This window comes from Meleagris gallopavo, chromosome Z, assembly GCF_905368555.1.
Source record: "Meleagris gallopavo chromosome Z, MGAL_WU_HG_1.1, whole genome shotgun sequence".
Lineage (NCBI taxonomy): Eukaryota > Metazoa > Chordata > Aves > Galliformes > Phasianidae > Meleagris > Meleagris gallopavo.
The window spans coordinates 53,417,524-53,435,583 of NC_139435.1; the positions used below are offsets into that span (position 1 = coordinate 53,417,524).

At 39.9% G+C, this 18,060-nt stretch overlaps 1 long non-coding RNA gene across 2 annotated transcripts in view; it reads right to left on the reverse strand.

The window, feature by feature from the left end:
- Positions 1 to 445: 445 nt before the first annotated feature.
- Positions 446 to 18,060, reverse strand: part of LOC146542288 (uncharacterized) — a 45,837-nt gene continuing 28,222 nt past the window's right edge. Inside the window, exons 2-3 of one of the 2 annotated variants that reach the window (XR_014880517.1) lie at positions 4,166 to 4,264; positions 446 to 651 (exon numbers count right to left, since the gene is read on the reverse strand). This is a non-coding gene — a long non-coding RNA (uncharacterized LOC146542288). The other variant, XR_014880516.1, reaches the window with a different exon arrangement.

Genomic DNA, 18,060 nt, shown 5'->3' on the forward strand with positions numbered 1-18,060 from the left:
GGAGATGCTCCAGGCCCTTCACCATCTTTGTGGCCCTCCGCTGGACTTAAAGAGGGAAGATTTAGTTTAGGTACAAGGAAAAGGTCTTCTACAGTGAAGGTTGTACAAGTAGCTGGCTGTACAGAGGCATTGGTGCAGGCTGCCCAGAGATGTGGTGGATGTCTCATCCCTGGTCAGTCGGATGGGGCTCTAAGCATGTGATCGAACTGCAGATGTCCCTGTTCACTGCAGGGGAGTTGGACTAGGTGACCCTTCAAGGTCTCTTCTAACTCCAACACAGATTTTTTTCTCTACCTTACTCACTGCTAACACTGCAATCTTGATGTGGACCAAATGTTATCTTCTGAGCTGCTGCTTCTAGCGTGATCAGGATCACCAGTGCATTAGTAATGTGGTAAACAACAAGGTATTTGGCAGACTAAGCAGCTTCAGATAGAAGAGGACATTACGTCTTTCCGAGCTGTGTAGAATGAAGCTCAGGTTACCTGAGGGAGCAGTGCAGTCCTAGTGGCAGATCAGTAGGAGAGGAAAAAGGAAATGGCATCTTTCTGGCCTCTAGTTTTTGTTTGCTGTATCCAAGGCACATCAGTTCTGCTCACCACAGTTAAAGATGTTGGCTGGTCCCTGATCTTCTTCAGTTCTGATGCCAACCTAAACAAAAAAATTAGCAATTCCAAGAGTGCCTGAATTTTATTTGAACAAGCAATGGCTCAGCCAGAAGGAGGCAAGTGTATAGGTGGAAAACAGTTGCGCATCCAGCAGAGAGGACACAGCACTATCAGGAAGATAATTTTTTTCCATTAAAAAAAATAATAATAATAATAAAGGAAATACAATACAGAAAGTACTAGTTAGTTCAATTAATTATCCACTGACCATTTACTTAAGGGACCTAGTTACAAATATATCCTCATCACAATGACAGGAAATCTATCTGAAAAGTCTGCAAAAAGGCTATTAGTGAAGAGAGTTTCTAATGCCTATAAGCTGAAATATCTTTTCGCTTCTTTCGCCAGTAGTTCCTGTGGGTCATTTCTGGGGTCAGCAGTGGTGTGCAGTGTAAAGACTCTGCTAGTGCTGGAAAGGGGGAAAAAAAAAAAAAAAGAAGAAGAAAAAGAGTACTTCAGTATTGTCAATCTTTTATCCTTGAACGGTACACTAGAGGCTGACATTTAATACCCTAAGGATATAGATGTTTGAAAGCTGGTTATTGTAACAAAGGAAACCATCCAAACTCTGCAAGACCGAATGGATCAGATAAAGCTGACACTGAGATAAATCTGTTTTACATCCATTCTTGCAAAAGTTTTGCTAATCTATGTAGTTATAGCTTTCTGGGAGCAAAAGGAGAGCGAAGGAAAAAAGAACCCTACGTTACAGGAAGTCAACATCTTGCTCCTGTTTGTAATCTCCAAAGTGTAAAAGGATGGCCAGAGAACATTTTTCTCCTGGATCTTGGGTATTCTCTCCTAAACAGAGAAGCTGAAGAAAATAATTTAGAAACAGGCATGGATTGTGAGAGAAGGCAGGAGGACAAACACGCATGTTATTTCTGGTTGGACTTCGTGTTAACATAGATTCTGTTTGTTTAACACACAAATTCAGATCCTTCCTAGACACAGACTCTTCTTCCAGTCAGAAACTTTAACACCTACTCTTCATTATCCAGTATTTATACCGCCAGATTGGACTTTCATATGGAAGCCTGGAGCAATGCTGGTACAGATGGCAAGATGACTCTCATGAGATTGATGACTCTAAAGAAATATACAGTATTAAGTCAGAAGGTGCAAATGTTAACATTCCAGTGTAGAAAAGAAATATTCCTTGCATACACTTCCCAGGTTTGTTTTCTCATGCGTTACAAAGAGAGAGAAAAAGCCCTCGACACACCTCGTAGCTGGCAAACGAATGATAAATTTACTTTAGTTTCTTTTGTATGTCAACTGTTCATGCCTCAGGTACTTAACCTTTACTTTAAAAACATGGTTCAGATCCTAGCCTTGAAGGTGGGTGGGAAGGGGGGGATGGTATTCCTGTAAATGTTTCTTTTAACAAAGGCAGTACTATAAGAAGGTTTAGTGGTGAGACTCTGAATGGTATTTATTGTTTCAGATTTCAGGGCTTCCATACATCTGCTGCTTGTCAAAGGCAGATACCACATTCATAAAACAAGTGCCCTGTCTGAAAAAAAAAAAATAATAAAATAAAAATAAAAAGAGAAGAGAGAAGAGAGAGAGAGAGAAAAAAAAAAAAAGGACTCTCTTCTCTGTAGCCCAGCCTTGAGGATTATGCAGTGGAAAGCCGCAGGAAGTGGAAGTTCTTATTTGCTGTAAAGACAATCTACAAATAAAAAATCTTTTCTTATGAGAGGGTATGGAAATCTAACTTTTCCACATTTTGAGGCCCCGATTCAGCAAACCACTTTAAATACCAGCCGTATTCATAAAAAGCTCTTAAACATGTTCGTATACCTCTCTGTACTCGGCAAAGTGCTTAAGAACTTGCTTAGTTGAAGTAGAGCCTTAAAGAACCATTTATATTTACACGAACTAAGCAGCTCATTTTACCAGGCCCATTACATGATTTCTGACTTTATTAGGTCTGGAATGTATATTTCACCCATGGTGAGAAACATGCTCATTCATTTCTTATGATATCATAGTCTTCTCCATGGTAATCTGGTGCTATGTGAGGAAAAACAATAGAAGAGAAAACTTTTCATGCTGAGATGAAGACGGATAAGGAATTATGTTCAGCCGGGTGGGAGAATATATAAGAAGAACAAAAACACAGAGCCCCTGATTCTGAGGATCTGATTTATTTAGTATCTGGCATTGGCCATAAAGTGTGGGCAATGAAAAGAGGAGCTGACCTCAATGCCTTCTGAGCAGCAATCAGAAATTCATTTCAGTGTGCGAGCATTTAATTAGCTTCACTGAGTTTACAAGACCTGCAGTCATTTTAAGATACTCCAGGCAACTACCCCACGCATAACATTACTCTGAATCTGGAATGCCAGCCACTTAGAAAGAACGTCTGGAGAGTTTTAATTGAAGGGGACTCCTTTGTTTTTATATCCGTTTGATGTGCCATTACAGTTTCCTTCACCACAAATTTACACCAAGGGACACAACTAGTCCAAACAATTGGTTTAATCAGTAAATTACAGCAAACCTTCAAGAAAGTTTAAGGTTGTTCTGTGTCTAGGAAAAGTCAAATAGCGCCATTAAATTTTTAGAGCTAATCTAATCGTTATACAGTGTAGTCACTGCACCATGTTAGATATCTGGGGAGAGGACCTGAAATTCATTTGCTGCACGCATTTATTGCATGCATGCAATAAATATATATGAAGTGGGATTAAATAACAGGAGGCAATTATTAATTTTATCGCGGCTTCATGAGGTCTGTATATCAAGCTCCTCTCTCTGGCAAGGATGAGGAATTGCTAAATACAGTTAATTTCTGGGTTGATCTTATTTATATACTGGACACTAATCTCCTTCATATATCTCATGCTCTTCCTTCTTCTCAGAGATACTGTCCCTCAGTGACCTCCTCCTAGCATTTCATTAAATGCCTTCAGCCTCAGTAAATTACAGCATTTTAAAAACATTGAGTTTATCATATAAAAAGAGAGAGAGTTTCTGTACACTACCATGGGATAAGGTGCAGCGAAAATCCCATACAAGCTGAACTGTACTTCCTAATCAAATGGGTGTAACAGATGGCTGCTAGAGCAAGCCATCACAATGGAAATATCTGCAGTTCTCATGGTAACGGAATCTGCCAGGTCTGAGGGATTTGCTGTTTTCCAGGACATCTGAGCTGCAATCTCTTTCGAGCTGTCTAGCAGTCTCAGTCTCTCTCACTCTCTCAGCATGATGGAGATAGAGTTGAAAGGTGGAGCCTGATTTTGCATTCCAGCTGTGATTAAAGACATGCACACACAAACGCACACATGCACACGCGCGTACACGGAATCAATAGCACTGCATATTCATTATGCTATCTAGAACCTCATTAACCACTCAGGCAGAACAGGAAGAAAATTTTAATATGCTTTCTTCTTTAAGGAGAAAAAGAAAGAAGTATAATGGGGGAGAGGAGGGAGAGAGGAAGGTAGCAGTGTAGATGGGGAATTAAGATGCATGAGACGTACCTTTTAATAATGATATGGAGCAAAGTTAAAACTAGCAGTTATTTCCATTTCATGGCAGTATGTCAAGATGACTTAACATAATAGGACAAAACATCTGGCCTGAAAAAAAAAAAAATCATGATGTCAAATTTCCAAAACATAATATAGAATCTATGGAAGAAGGAAAAGAAGAAGAAAAAATAGCACAACTGTGTACCTTAATACTAACTGAAAGCATGTGACAGACCTCCTAGTACCATATAATTAGAAAGCTGATCCTTCTCATAAGGTATAGGATAGCATAAAGACAACAAGCTTTAATTATAAATCTAAAGGTCTGGGTTTAAACCCATAGGGCTCTGTTAAAAGGTTCTTATATATCTATATGCAATTCAAAATCATCAGCAGGAAGAAAATAATCATTCATGAGACTGTTTTATTAAAGTCTTTTTCATCAAATCCCTATCAATTTAAAGAAATAAGAAGTATACTGCCTTCTGTGCCATACTACCTGCTAGCAAGCACACAGAGGGCTGATTCACAGCTGCCTATTCTCTTGGGCATTTGAGCCTGAAGATCAGACAACATGTAAGAATTCAGCCGTGGCTCAAAATGGAAACAAAGAGGACCATTCTTAAGCAATATGAAATGAAAAACTACAGGCTGTAGACCGTAGCCCTTAGCATGCTGATCCAACACATTGTCCTTGAGGGCACTACAGTTAAATACATATGACAGCCAAAGAGATGGGAAGAATGCTTTCTGGAATAAAATGACTGAACCTCCTTTTTTTTCATGATGTAGAATAAGCTAGGCAATGTAAGCTCCTAAAGTACCCACTCGAGAACTGGATATTCTAAGGTGGCATTGTCTACCTATCATGCAGCATTGAAGAACATTTTACGTGACCTTTTCTAAAACCCGAACTGCTTTTACCACAACTCTATTCTATTGCAGCAGCAGTTTAATTTAATTCTTAAGTTGTGCTAGTTAGTTTCAAACAGATATATAGAGTTCAGTTACAACAGTGCTGTATTACACCTTAAGGGACCTCCAAACATGTTAGCTAGTTAGAAATAACTGCCGTTGCCAAGTGAAGGTATCTGCAACAACAGCATAATAGTGATAATAGTTTGCATTTATATTGAGACTTAAGCAGCAAAACACTCAACAATATGAGGGACACAGTCAGCCACCTCTGCTCACAGTAAGAAATGCCTCAATTCATAAGCAGTTCCTCCAGGTTCAATAGGGCTTGTCACGTTGCAAGATGCAGAGGTACTTAGCATGAGTAAGCAGCGCCCAAGTTCACATCAACTTCCTGCAGCCCTTGTGCAAAATAAACAGTGCTCTCGCTCCTTCACTTGACTAGGACAGGCAGACATCTCTGGAGTGAACTCTGACTGATTTTCAGACGAATGTCACATTCAACTTAATCGGTAGGAGACTGGAGACTTTTTCTTAAAACAGTATGCACAACCTGAAGAGTGGTGCATAGTTTTTACCTTTTAACAGAGAAAAAGCAGCCCTGAGTGGGACTGAGGGCTCAACAGACAACGAAGTAGTTCTACTCGTCATCCTATTATCTGGGCCACACTGTGCCTGTATTTCACCACGAAGCCAACTGAGATGTCAGTGCCATGGGCACACGTAGTATTTCTTTATTTTGTACTCAGCATTATCTAGGCAAGCATTCTGCAGATGCAAACATAAACAAGATTCCTTAAAAATTCTTTACTTGGAACATATCCAGGGTTAACAATGATTTCTGTAGGAACCACCCCAGCTTCTGCAATGACACAGGCAATCAAAAACCTCTTTTATGCATTCTTACATGATAAAGAAATTCTTCATGTAATTGCTGTTCAATGTTGCATCACTGCTAATGTTGATTAAGAGGTTGCCCTGCCCCTTACTGAACAGTTTGTCGCAAGTTTTGAGTCAGACTAGATCCCATGAAAGATGAAACCACTACTGTGCAACGTGATCAATGTTGCCTACAGCCATGGAGCTTAACACAGTGAATTGACTCATTGCTGGGTCTATTTGCTGTTCCCCAAACAGCTAATCTTAGCGCACTCCTGCAGAACACAAGTGAGTCTGCAAAGATGTCTTCTCTTTAGACACCATGTCCTTCTTGGCATGCCAAACACTGGGTTGGTAAGTCACTTTTGCCACAGTCTGCCAACATCTCCTGCTCACTCTTTCCCATCTGGTACTCTTATTTGGTCCACCTAGCAATGCAGACCACACAGTCTACTCATTCCTGATGAGAGCATTCTTCCTCAGAGATCAGGACAGACAATCATCTGACCCTCAATAATATGGCAAGCTCCCACAGAGCTTCAAGGTATCTGGGACCTGAAGTGGTTCTCCTGTGTCCAACTTTAATCATGCCTTCCTAAAATACTGTCCACTTTAAAACTTCTTATGCTCTTTCCGTTGGGCCAATTCTCAAATATATTTCTGATTTAGGAGAAATAGCAAGTCCAACAGACTTCACAGTATCCAGTCAAGTTCTAGCAGTCCTCAGTAATACTCCATGGTGGTGCTTATTCATACAGAAGACAGGTCAAAGGCTTGTCTTTCCATTTTGGGGCATGCTTATTACGATGCCGCTAAAAGCTGAAGCTCTGAGAAGTCCTGTATTGGGTATTCAGTTTGTTTCAGTCCAAGTCTGCTCTTGGTCCCCACCTGATTCCAGTCCAGGCAGAAAAATTACTGTAACGTAGAATTAGCTGAGTGGCGTGAGCTGGTATCATAAAACTCTGAAATAGACCCTCATGCTATTTCAGTTCTAATTGGGCTCTTTGCTGCCTGGTTAGCAGATGCTTTTCAATCAATTGCTGCATTTGTGCTGACAACACTAGATTTCAAGAGTTGCTCTTGTCATTTCTGTGACCTCCATCTTCCATTACTCTTGCTTTCTGGACAGGAGCTAAGGGACCTTATTTCTAACACAGCCATGAAGCTGGGAAGAAATCTTCCCCTACCCAACAGTCTCAGACTCCCAGCTGCTATGGAGAGCATATTATGAACCTGCCACTACACATCAGTAGAAGATCTGACCTATAGTACTTACATGCCAATGGATTGCTGGGATTTGGCATTTTAATGATAACAAAAAAAAAAAATACCTAAACGTCCCCTTTCACCTAAAGTTGGTCCTTCCTAGCAATTTCCTGCAGAGACCCTAGACCCCAAATTCCTCAGCTCAGTGAGCCTTTCCCATCCCCTGCAGGGACTTAACACACTTCACATACCATAGCAAATCTGCTCCAGTCAATCAGCTCCTGCAGCTCCCTGCAGGCTTCCAACACCTGCTAACAGGAGGGGACAACAGAGGAGTCCTGCCCCACCCCTTCACACATAGTATTGCCTTATTCTTCAAAAATACTGCTCAGAACAAGATGCTCTATTACAGAATATTCCTATAAATACACTGCACTTTCAGAGAGAGGAAGCGAGTAAGCTGTAGTAAATATTTTAGTGATGAAGTGGCACGGGCTTCTTAATGCTTGCCATTTTTCAATATAAGAAGCGCTCCATCAGAAGGTGCTCTGTACTCAAGGGAGAAAATGTGAATTCTAACAATAACAGGACAGCCAGCGGCCAACATCTTATCAGTATTGGCTTTCCTTGAAACATGTTTGGTTCTTCCTCCACTTCACCAGCTAGTGTTCAGGAAGCAGTTGATTTAATAAGAAGGTTCATAATGTCAAGTTACAGACACCTCAAGAGGGAAACTTAGAAGAGCATAACAACAAATTAAAAAAACATCTACACTGTCTCCAAGATTAAGAAAAAAAAATTAATGTTTTTCTCTGTACATTAAGCTCTGTGAAGGTGAGGGACTTCTTGGGAGGATGAAGGCACAAAGGAGTAAAGCATGGTCTGGACACCAGTGTCCAAGTATCGGTCAGGTAGTGCAGCCCTAGAGATGGACCATCATCGCTAACAGTTTTTCTGCAGGGATAAAACTGATTGCTGAGCACAAAAATGCAGTCAAGACTAACTAGGACTGCCTAAAACAGGGACAAAGAGAAGTACCATATTTTACAGTATGCCTGCAGCCCAGACTGAAGAGCTCCATGGCAACATGCAGGGATCTGTTATTCCTCCATTTATTCTCAAGTGCAGCTCCTGGCATTGATGCGATCTCTATACCAAGAGGCAGGAAGGATCTTTGCTCCTCTTTCAGTGCAAGCTACCAAGCTGCAGCTCGTTCTTCAGCCTTATCCATCCTCATGACCGGAGGGCTGTAAGGCTTTCCAAAACTGCTCTGGGATACCCTAAATGAAATACAGGAATTTCAAGGCTGATTTCTGCATGGCATTGAAAACTTCATTTTCTGTTGCAAGTGATGAGCATTTCTATCCCCAATCCTGCACTGTGCGAAGACATGCCCACGTGTTTAATTTCTAGAAATGAGGCATTTCACAGGCTTGTGCGCACATGCACACATACACACAGAACAGAAAAACTCCTGGTGCAGAAATAGTTCCATTCTACACATGTTCTATTGCATCAGTTTTTAAGCTGCTGCAATGATTGCTACAAAGATCATACCATATGTCCTCTATATAATGAAAGAGAAGAACAAAATCAGGGCTGTGGCAAGCGCAATATTTCATTCTTTACTTCACATGCTCAGCAGACTTTGTAATCAAGCTTCCTCACTTGAAGACACCCTTCCTGCAAGTATGGAAATGGGCAGCGTCTGTTTCTGGGATTTGTGAAATGTCATCTTATCAAAGCTGCTATAAAAGAGACAGGATAGACTGTCACCTGACTGCAGAATGGGAGATGTGTTCTGTTGCTTTCCTGCAGAGGTGACCTTGGACCTCTCCTTCACTTCCAAAGCTTTATATGTCTTGATCATTTAGATGCTAAGTTCGTAGGAGGAACAGAGAAATGTTTTTTTTACTGTATGTAGAACGTATGGCACAATGACTCCAGCTTAGGTGAGGTAATGTGTCTGTATAAAAACTTTCTTTTTTTTTTTTCTTTTTTTTTTAATGTGAAGCTTAAAACATCTGCAAAGACATCAGTAGAGGAATAGGCACGCTTTATAGTAACACAATGCAGCTGACAACTAGCTGATCTAAGATTACTTGAAGTTCCCTTGCAAGTTGTTCTTCCCATCGCTCATCCATAATGTCGTTTGGTCAAAATCTATACAAATGTGGCACAATGCAAAACAAACAGCTGTGGTTCAAAAGGAGAATGGGAAGCACAGGCCCTCCCAGCAATGCCCAGAGGAGAGGCAGAAAAGGGCCACTTCCAGGAGGAAGTGTGAAGAACTCACACAATTCCAAGGACTGTAGTTTTGCCTAAGATCTAAGGAACAATAAAGAGCAAGGGAGCACAGTGAAAGACATATCCTTTTTTTTTTTTCTTTTTTTTTTTCATATCCTTTACAACAAATAAACCTATTTCAATATTTGGCAGGATGACAGAGTCTAAAAGGAGCAGAAGAAATAACTGATATGTGCGGGAGAAGAAAGTGCAGTTAAAAAGAGGCAAAGAGGCAAATTTACTCCATAAATAAGAGATTCATACTGAGAAAGACAGACCTTTAGGTTTACACCTGAAATCAAATCATGCTTAATAGATTACTTGAACATTATGAGGGGGAAAAAAAAGCCACTGTAAATCTTAGGCTCTGTATTATGGAAAAAACAAGATTTGCTTCTGACCTCACTTTTTGTCAGCTTAAATCAACAAAGAGATCATGGTTTACTCTTGGTAAGCTTAACTTTCCATAACAGCAAGGTTTTTTCCATGTTTTGAATGTTCTTCTGCTCTCAACTGGAAGAGGATGCTGGATTGTTTAGAAACCAGCTTCCTCTGGGTCTTGGTTCCTGTTCTTCACGCCATTTTCCAGAAGTCTTAATATACATTCACCCTACATGGACACAACAAAAGGAAAACACTTGTCACCTGAACAAGGGGCTCTGAAGGAACAAAATCATCAGGAATGAGAGCAGAGAATCCAAACTTCAAGCAGTTGGCACTTCTGGTCCAATTCATCAGCCATGCTTAAGTATTTACATTTCCCATCTGAACAGTAGTCCACATTGTTGAAGCTCACAGGAGGGTTTTTAGCTTTTGTCAATTTAAATCAAATGATTCAAAACTAAATCATTTCCTCCAATTTAATTTCATAGCTGAATGCAAACTGTTGCAAGATAGGGCTACAAGCAGACAGAACTATCTCCAGAGGGCTACCTAACTCTCGAGGCTGCTTCAGCTAGAACATCTAGCTGACTACAGCAGGTTTTGTCAGTAGCATCATATGGAAATGGTCGTGCAGGAGATGGACAGTGACCACCAGCAGTGGAATCAGAGCAGGAACTGTGTGACAAGTGGCGTTTCCATGTATTGTCAGAGAAGAAAGGGATGCTTCCCAGGTTCTCAATACCTCAGATCTTGTAGCTGAAGACCAGTATTGCAGAGATAGACAGAGAGGGGAAGAGACAAACAATCAGCAAATGGAAAAGCAACTGCAGCCTGCCATGTTCTGAAATCTTATACACCAAGTCAGCCAGGATGATCATGTCCTGAAAAGGGCAAGCCTGCTCAACATCCTCTGCCCATCCCCTTCCAGAGCTGAAGCACCTGTATCTGGAAAGTTTTGTCCTCATTAGGGTCATTAAAAGCAAACTAGCATTCACAGCACACATCAGGACGAGGTGCCAGCACGAGTGAGAACCCTGTAAAATGTGTGTATGACCAGTGTGCTATAGAACCGTCTCCATTCTTCAAGAGACGCATGCTATCTGCCTTAGACTTAAGGCATCCCTTAGGTAAGGGATGCATTGTCTCATCCACCACATGCAGAATCTAAGCCACAAAGCAGTTTTGGGGTGCTGAAGAACCTTTTGAGAAAGCAGCTACTGAAACACACCTCAGCAGTAATAAGCTCTGTTAGAAGGCTGAAGTTTCAGTCCAATGTAATGTGCCTTTAAAAAGTGCCAATGTCTACACTACTGTATTGCTTACTTTCTGAAGCTAAGCCAGAGGGATGTACATAGTAAGATCTTTGTCTCATTTCAGGGAGGATACAGGATAAAGATTCTGTGCCAGTAATCTTCCCTGGATTAATGGTTTCTCTTTTATCTGCTGTATTTCTGCTCAGATGTCTTTGCTCTGAATGAGTCAGTGGAATGCAAATGATGGGTACAGTCAGTCTGAAAATATTTAAATCTAGCTTTGCACTGCACTGCAGGTTTGTGGAAAAAAAAATATACATAAATATACATGCTGAAGAAAGGGCAGATGAAATTTACAGATATATCAATAACGCAAAAAATAACGCGGTGGGTCAAACTGACAAGAGATTCATTTTCTCTGTTTCTTCTTCTTTTGATTTTTTTTTCTTCAAAAAGATCAGCATTTAGATGCCTGCTATGAATGGTAGAAGAAAATCTGCAATGCTCCTTTTCTAAGCCTCAGACGCTAGACAAAAATGCATCTGTGGGAATAGGAACCTGATTTTATTTAGGCTGCTAAATGCCCAATCTTCATTATCCCAACAAGTGTGTTCCTAAAGATAGCACTCTTTTAATCCTGACAAAGAAGAAAGCAGACAGTCTAGGCATGATTTTCTTTGGATTTTCTTCCTTTCCTTTTTCTATGATATACTTCAGTTTATTCATTTGTTGGGATAAGGTTCCTCTCCTCTTCTGCTTAGGGTACAGGTTTTCACTTACCTATAGAAACTGTAATCTATTAGCACAGTAACCTATGGATATTGGAATCTATAATCCATAGAATCTGTAGAAGGTGATTCAGTATTGCAGCTCTGTTTGAGAAGCCAGGAGAGAACCCATGGGTCTTTGTCAATGAGCTTCAGCAGGAATCATCCTCAAATGGCAGCTGCTGACAGAGTTTTTACAGACTATACATACCTAAGTGACAGCACAGAATGTCTCCAGAAGCTTTTGTGTATTGCAGTAGGATGATGGAAGAAGGAATGGGAAGGGAAGCAACATGTCAAGTTAGGGAACAACTGGATAACTTACTGGGCTTTTGCAATTTCTGTAGGGGTTGGCTTTGATAGAATGTACACGTTCAGTACCTGTCCTGGAAGCAGTTTCCTGATTTAGACTATTATGAAGACTAAAATCTGCAGGAAGAATGAAAACAACAGCCTTAACCTGGTAACTTCTACTTAACAATAAATCAAATAATATCACAAACTGCAATCAAGATAATTTGCAACAGACTATTAAGCCGCCTAGTCTATCATTAAAAAAAAAAAAATCAACCCACATACAACAAAAAAACAATAACAGAAAGAAAGCCTATCTCTGAAAGGGCTGCCTACAAATCCAGCTGCAAAAACAAAACAAAGACTCATATTATCTATCAATCCGTAAAGGACTTAAGAATTAGTCAACACGAGCAGTTTTCCTTTATCAAAAAATAAGTTATTTTGCTGGCTTTGAAACTGACCACTTGTCTTCTACATTCTTATATTATTTTCCCTAAAATGCTTTTTTTTCTTTTTTAATATTGCATTTGATTTTCAATCTCTTTCAAAAAAAAAAAATGTTTTATTATACCATAGCCTCTGTTTTCAGGATAGAATATCAACCAAGCTCTTTTGTTCTGTTACTTTTCAATTAGAAAATACAGAGAATTCATGAAGAATGGAAGCCTCCTACCAGCAGTTTTTCAAAACACATTTTTTTTTAAATGATTATCTGTTGACAAAATATGCTTTTGGGAAGAATTTCCAACAGTTCCACAAAATAATCTATATTCTATTATCTAGTTATCATTTTATATCATATGTCACACAAAAATAGTCCTGCCCTAACAAGAACAGATTCTTCCAGTGCAGGACATTCTGGTTCCAGGTTGTTGATGAGGCTGCTGGTGCAATGAACACAAGGAGCACTGCATCACCTGAGAAGCTAGGTGTAAGGAGCTGGTCCATCGTTGTGCAACTCCCACATGCCATCTCAACAAACTCATACAAAGAAATACAAAACTACGCTGGTTTTGTTATGCTGTGACTGATGATTGCCTAGCAATGCCCAGAATTTCTTCCACCTCTACATGAATGATTTATATCTAAGGTACTTCTAGCAGCTTCTGAAACTTCTGAAGATATTCATATGAATCACAGGTCCTGCACTGCTTAGGTGCAAAAACAATGATAGATCAAAACCCACCTTTGCTAGCTATGCTTGCCTTGCAGCGGAACAATACAGCAGTTCTGTGGAGGAATTATTGAAAGATAGGAATGTCAATGGCCATTTTTACATTAAGGGCAAGCTGATGATGACCTTCCTCCACAGAACTGTTCACAAACAGGGAGCTCAGGATCCACAGTCATTACACACCAAATTAAATTGACGACTGGTCCCTGCTATTGCGAGGCATCTGAAGGACTTCCCCACCTATCTCCACAATTTCACTGATCTCACATCAGTTTCAGGTGGGTAAGGCTCTGCCATGTGAGCAGGGAGCTAACAGCTGAATCTCAGATTTACACTTGAGATGGATTTTATCTGCTTCCTCTGTTTTCCTGAAAACCACTTATAAGGCAAGATTCACTTAAGCTTACAAGACTTCTGATGCTCATGAGCATCTGCTTCATTTATAGCTAAGAAAATGAGATGGCTTTTGGTTAACTTGCAGCCAAATTCATGCGTCAGACTGCTGTTTCACCATACTGGTGGCCAGACTTCCACTGTCGGAAAACCAAATATGATCTCTGTCTTGTGATTTGTATAATATTTACAGCATTACAAAAATGCACAGTAGAAATGCAATGATTATTCTTATCTCCTCAGAAAGACTGCATGCATTTTCCTGCCTGAGATCATCTTCTCTGGGGACCCATTTAAAATAAAACCACTGCGTTCTGAAAACGTGTCTTCAGCATGAGATCTGAGTATTTTCTGTGTTGGCCATAATAAAATGCAAGAAATTGAATCAAAGTATATTCCTAAAACTATATACTTCTCTTGCATGCTTCTTGCACTTTCTTACACAAATACAAGGCCTGGAAGATGACAGATTTCAATCTCATTATATAGCATGAAACGATGTTCAGAAGCACAGTGCATAACAGCAACTCTACAAACACATCGAAACAAACAGAAAATTAACCTTTCATGGCTAAGGGAGCACATTTTTTAGTCCAGTTTTCAACATAATCATTTCTTTACAGAAGGCAGCCTATATGCTATTAAGCAATTCCTAGAGTCCTAGGTCAAACAAAGTGAGAAATGAATAGGTCCATTCATGCTTCAGACAGGATAATTCTGGTAAAGCTGGTGCTGACAGTGTTAAAGAGGAGTGATGGAGGAGTCAGGCCTTGTTGTCATTCTAATTGTGACCATGAGTGACAAAAAATGTATTCCCTTTGCCAGAGGACTGATCTTTCAGATTTGTAAAATCTAAACTGTGCTCATGTCACTTGAAATTCAAGGGAGAGAAAATTCATGCAGTTCAGTAAATGCTTTGTTTGAACCTGCAGTGACTCAGGCATGGCAAAACTCAAGAAAGGGTTAGTAATTTTAAGGTGCTAAAATGGGGAAAGAAGTGGTATCACAGTGTGAAGCTGACCTCGGGTCTTGCCCTTTTACTGTCCCTGCTTCCAAACTCCTCAGTGACCTTGGCACAATAAACTAACCTCTACCTATTGTGGGTCCTCACCTGCATGCAAGAGCACAGCCTGCACCGTACAAGCAGATCTGGATCACAAAGTCATTTGGTCCATGTTTATATCCCTCTTGTTCTATGAGAGGAACCTCCAGAGGCAGGAGGTTTCTCCAAATAACACTGCAGGACAAAGAGCACAAAGTAAATAGACTAAACAGCTATCATAAGGAATCAGGAAAACTGTCACAGACTGAGCCCTATTCTCAGGTACAACACCCTTCTTCATCATCCCTTGCTTCAAACCGTACTGAGTACCAAAGAAACATTTTTCTCACCCAAACAGAATATCATTTTCCTTAGAAAGGAACAAAATCCAATGAATTAAACATTATCACTCATAACAATAAAGGGAAATTAGTATCCCCTCTTACTTTCTTCTTCAGCAGGGCAAGGTAGGGACTTCACCCCAGACAGACAACTGAAATAGCTCCCATAGGTATTTCCTACACCACTCCTTCAGAGGGACCATATTAAAAATAAACTAACGCTGTAGGCAGCTTCGGAAAATGACTTCAATGGTATTTATTGCTTTGATAGGGTCAGTGCACAGTATGTGCATGTTGCCTTTTAAACATATGTTTCAGGCAAAGAATCAAAGCTAATTTCAGTGTGTGAAAAGCAAGCAGATTTCATTACTGATTGTGACTTTAACTTCAAAATGATAAGGATGCTGCATGTAGGTTCTCAAAACTGAATGTCCAAATGGGAATTTATGATGTAGAACTTCAGTTTTATCATCCATGGGCTTCAATACCAAAAGAAGAAAGAAAATTCTTTGCTAGCAGTATTTTCACAGTTAACCCATAAGCCAGCTGCCTATTTTTCCCTCTCCTCTAATTCTCCCTGCAGCTATTTCCTCTCTGTAACATGTTAAAGCAAGAATGGCCATTGGCACTAACCATTTTTGGCATCCAAGTAGTGGATATGAAAGAGATCTGGAATTTTTTCTACCAGCACTATACAGTCCCACTTTGACTCCTTGCAGAAGTGTCAGCAGAATTCATAACAAACTCAATACAATCTGAGTCGCAAAGTGTAATAAAAGGCCTGCTGCTAAGTCTTCTTCGTTGTCTTCTTCTTCTTCTTCTTTTTTTTTTTTCTTTAATGAGGATTCTTCTCATATTATTAAATCAGACCTAGTTCTCAACGTCAGGTGGCCGCCTGTAATAACCTCCCTACAAGGTTTATGGAAGGAGATGGACCTGAAGAATTATTAAAAGGCTGCAGGCATAAACAGCAAAAAGCGAATGATGCAGGGTTTTCCCAATGTTCTGCAAAAAATCAGTTCCAGGACAGATTGTCACTTGTGGCAAAAGCCAGAAGGTGTAAACCTATAGCCTAAAGACAGACCTCTAACTCAGGTTTAGATACTCTGAGTACATATTTAACTTTAAAAGCAAATGTGGTTCATTCACTACTGAAGATAAAGAGCTTAGATATCTATGAAAGTGCTTAAATGTATAATTGACATGTATAAAAATTCATACACATATTAAATTAGTAAATAAATATCCGTATGTATACAAGCTTCTATATACTACTGAATGAAGGCTAAAAAGAGTCTAATTTGCACAATGAGTAAGCAGCCACATCTTCACTTCGAGTCAAAGAAAAGTGCAAGATTTTGAAAATAATCAACTCTTTTTTTTTTTAAAGCTCCTGACTAGGGATACAGATGTGCACTGCCTGTTTTGTGAGGCTTTGTCCAGGTCTGTGTAACAGCACCACACTTCCCTAGGTTCAAATGACACCTTTGAAACAACTGAAGCAGTAAATCATGCCTCTTTATTATCATCTCAACAAGAATGATAACAACCTCCTCTGCTTGGTGAAATACCCATGGGAATTTCACCCGATTACATGAGGATAAGGTATCTTTCATGACTTTAGCTGTCTGTCTACCATTTCCATTGTATACTTGGTAGTCAGTCACAAAGGATACAATCCACTGAAGGAAAATGTATAGATGAGGGGTTAGCAATTTCAAGAGTGGAAAAAGGGAGGTAGAAATCGAAGGAAGAAAGGAAAGGATGACACAGTGCAATTGCTCAGCTTAGGAGCACAGCTGCTTAAACAACTGAATAGCAATCAATGGGTTAGTATTCAATCCAAGTTTAGATCACACTGAAATCTATTAGAATACTGCATATAATGAATGACTCTTACTTATTTGGTATTCTATCTTGGAATTAATCAGCCCAGTTGTTATGCAGCAAAAATAAATAAATAAATAAATAAATAAATGAATAAATAAATAAATAAATAAAGAAAGAATCAGTCGGGTAGACAGGACCAAAAACAAGAAAAACAACCACCTTGATTTCCCTGGTGGCTAACAGCCTGACAGTACTCAACAACACAAGCTGAAATTGAACACTGGGAGAAACAACGCAAGTTAGATGTTTCTTGGCTGTTGGGGCAACAGCCTGATCTGCGTGTGTACACAGCCTGCCCCATCCCTTCCCATCGGGCTCTCAGCAGTATTCATAGAGTTGTACCATCTGCTGGAGCACAATTCAGAGGAAACTTTAAAATGATGATAGCTCTGGGAAATGGTAATCACTGGGTCATAGAAAGCTGTACTGCAGCGTATAAATAAGATAACTGAAAGTGCTGAGCAGGGCATGTTTGCATTATGAAATGTATTTTCCTTTTTCCTGTATAAAACCTGTCTTGAAAGCATGGGGAATGCAGCAGGGTTGAAAACCAGAAGGAAAGCAACACTGCCCCAAGAAGCTGCATAAAGGAGGAGGGGGATGGAGGAATGGTAAGCTGTAGTATTATTGACTGAGGAATGATAAAAGAGGAAGGAATTCAACAGTTACATCTATTTCGCTTGGTGCAATGGAATGAGATCAAAGGCTTACTTTCACATTAGCACAGAATAATGCATACTCTATAAATGATGCAAAGCTAGGCCACATTCCCAAGATGTGACAATGCCTCAGGATGCCCCTCTGCTAAGTTCAGGTCAAGGCAACAGGCTCCTGCATATGGAATTCTTTTTCAAAGCACACAAACATAGCTAACCCATTGGGCATGGAGACCAACAACATTCAGGACAAGCATGATGCTGTCCATTGGTTTCTACATTTCCACAGACAGTATTGAAAATGTAGGCAATTTTCATTCACTTACAAAAATTTTTTTCAATAGCTTCTGATCTTTCAAGGCACCCAAAGTGTCCACGCAAGCACCACGAGAAGCTCAGACTGAGTAACTGGGTTTTGTTT